This window comes from Meleagris gallopavo, chromosome 8 (genome assembly GCF_000146605.3).
Source record: "Meleagris gallopavo isolate NT-WF06-2002-E0010 breed Aviagen turkey brand Nicholas breeding stock chromosome 8, Turkey_5.1, whole genome shotgun sequence".
In the NCBI taxonomy this organism is placed as follows: domain Eukaryota; kingdom Metazoa; phylum Chordata; class Aves; order Galliformes; family Phasianidae; genus Meleagris; species Meleagris gallopavo.
Genome location: NC_015018.2, coordinates 34,271,570 through 34,274,503, shown reverse-complemented (window position 1 = coordinate 34,274,503; position 2,934 = coordinate 34,271,570). Strand labels below are relative to the sequence as shown.

Genomic DNA, 2,934 nt, shown 5'->3' with positions numbered 1-2,934 from the left:
TGCAGCCTTCTGCTCCCAGCATCTGTGTAGCAGACCAAGGAAGAGAGGAGAACAAGTGTTGGCCATATCTCTGAGATTAAAGACCATTGTACGGGAGTTGCTTAGCCATGGCCTGAAGCAGTGATTGAGCACCTGGTGAAGGGATGCAGCTTCCCTGGGAGCACAGGTGGAAGCAATTCAACCTTGTAACTGGAAGGGGTGGACCCTGTCTCCACCCTTCCCTAACCTCATTTAAGGGCTGGCAGCCACAAGGAAAGGATGCCTACCTGGAGATCCTTCCTTTTGGAGTGTTTGGTGAGCCCTGATCATTAGGATGGGTAAGCAAATCTTTCTTTCTTCTTTTAACTGGATTGTGGCTGTTGCCCTTTTTTGGGGCAATTTAGCACTGGTTCTCTGACATTGCCTTTCCTACAACCATCCTCAGTAGAACCTCCTGCAGTGCTGCTTCTTGCTGCTCTTCCAGCCCAGGGTTGCTGGTGTGGGACAAGATATTCTGTTAAAGATCTGAAGAGCAGACCAGATCATGACTTTCATTTGCAGTGGTTCCTCGTTCATAATCCCCAAGGACAAACCAAGAGGAGCATGTCCAGATGGATCCTAGGAGTTCTGAGAGCATGCTGCCAGGGCCAGCAAGCGTGTCGGCTCCTGTTCATGGTCCTGCAAGGCCCTTTGTACAGCACCCTTACACAAATTATGTTACATTTTGGTTTCAATGTTCTTTTTCTCAATTTCCATTTGTTCTGCTGCATTACCTTATGGCAAAGGTTTTTTGAGGAGCTAAGTCTAAATCTCACTGAAGTATTTAATTAGAAATAGCCTCACTGAAATAAACTACTTAAGCCTTAAAGACTTTTCCTCTGAGCCTGGCTGATGTATGCCAAACCACTACGAATGCTAAGGAGAGAAGTCCTCACTTAATGGCACTCGGAGACAGGAGATCCCTCTCATCACCTTACCATGGGTAGCAGCTGGAAAACAAGCAGGTAGGCTGTTATGATGTGATGTGTTCCATTGGATTTATTTAGCAAGGAGTAACAACCTGAAAACTGGAGCCATTTGGACTCGGTCGTAGCAAATAGATACAAATTTTTGTGTACATTAAGACTCCTGGAAAAAATTCAGACTATTTCCTTGTGCTGTCAAGAGCCATTAGTAGATGCCAACATACAGTGCCAGAAGTACTATAAATTCCAGAGCAATAATATGAAGGCTTTTTTTTATTTTTTATTTATTTATTTTTGTATACTAGGTGACCACAAGTCTTCTGCAAGTGCTGAAAAGCAGTTTGCTGCCCTTGCATCACCAGCTGTGCGGACACATTTAGTACCTGTGCTGGATGGATGGTGAGCTGCCTTGTGCTGAGTGGTACCTGGAGAGACTGAGCACACAGCCTTTGCTAGGTGCTGTGCATATATTTCACTTCTTTTGCCTTTATTTGATGGGTGCAAGTAAGTATGGGCTTGTAATTTTTAATGGAAATATTAGATTAGGCAAACTACTGCAAACACTGTTAATTCAATATTTTACTTCCAGAGGCTGATGGAGTCTGGCCTGTAGGTGTAGGTGAGAGAATTGTTACAAGAAGATGTGCTGGGCTCTGCTTTAGGAGCTGGGATGTACGCTGGAGCTCTTCTCCTGACCTGGAGCTGCCCTGAAATGTGCCACTACTCTGACTTTCTCAATGGAAGCTCGTGGGTGGTAAAATGACTTGGGAAAATCTGATGCAAAACTGCTTAAAGATAAAAAGTCATCTGGGAACATTGGTCAGATGCTATAGTCATTAAATTCTAGGTTTTTAATCAGAAAATTGTAGTGGTGTAACTTTAGTTTTTCATAAACTACATTCTACGTGCAGATTCACAAGCCAGTTCACTTAAGCTCAGATGAGATCTCTGTATTTTGCAAACTATTACGGGCAACAATTAAAATTAATACTGGAAGTACTAGAATTGTTTTGTTTCCTCTCTTCTGAGCAATAAGAACACTTCTGTTCTCTTCATGCACAGAGGAGAACACATGTAAATTCAAACACTTCAGCTGTGTGATTGATGTATTTCATCTCACAGCTCTGTGATCTTCTGGCTTCCAAAAGTCTCAGGTAGAACACACCGGTGTCTGATGAGGCAGTGCATTACTAGGCGAGGCCCCTTCTTGGCTCAGTATTGTTTGAGGTGCATTGCATTCAGTACCCAGGCTTAATTGCTGGTTGTAATTAACAATGGAGGTGGCTGTCTTTAATCATGCCTTTTATGAGCCAGCTCATAATGCTGGCTATCACATATCCACCGTGAGATCTTGCTGCAGCCATTGGGTGCAGTCCTTCTTTGCCCTCTTGTTGCATGGAACAACCCTACCAGCCTTGCTTAGATCCTTCCTAAGGGCTGGTGGAGTCACCCAGAGCTGTCTGGAAAGGCTGAGGTGTGGTGGGATTTGTTTATGGTCTCCTGCAGGAAGGTTGAGGAGTAGGGAGGGCACAATGATAGCAGCAGGTGAAGTGGTTGTGGCTCATCAGCTGGTGATGTGACTTGCTATGTCCTTGATGCTGGGTGCTTATGGTGCTTCTCCAAAGAAGGCATCAAAAGAAAACTCTGGATGTGTCCGTTATTTAAAAAAATAAAAAAAAACACAAACAACAAAAAACCAAATATGTGAACTAGAGAGGAGAGGAATATTTTTTTAATAAGCTTTCACTCTTTTCTTCGAGACATTTTTTCTTTAGCAGTGTAATTATTCTTAAAATGCAGCTGACCTTTCACTTCTGCAAACCTTTGCAGTTTTGCTCTGTGATGTTTTAGTTAACATTCGACGTAAAGAACTGAACAGTTGGGAGATTTCTTTGATTAAATTGCCTTTAGCCATGTGTAGGTTTGTGCCTCTACATGTGGGGCTGCGCGGATACTTTCTGGCTTAAATCCCTCTTGCAGAGGGGCAAAA

The 2,934-nt window shown here is 43.3% G+C and overlaps 1 long non-coding RNA gene across 1 annotated transcript; it reads left to right on the top strand.

Moving 5' to 3' along the window:
- The first annotated feature begins 230 nt into the window (after positions 1-230).
- LOC109368912 lies at positions 231-2,577 on the top strand. The gene is made up of 3 exons (XR_002117409.1): positions 231-317; positions 1,250-1,448; positions 1,534-2,577. It is a non-coding gene; the product is annotated as an uncharacterized LOC109368912 (long non-coding RNA).
- The last annotated feature ends 357 nt before the right edge of the window (positions 2,578-2,934 follow it).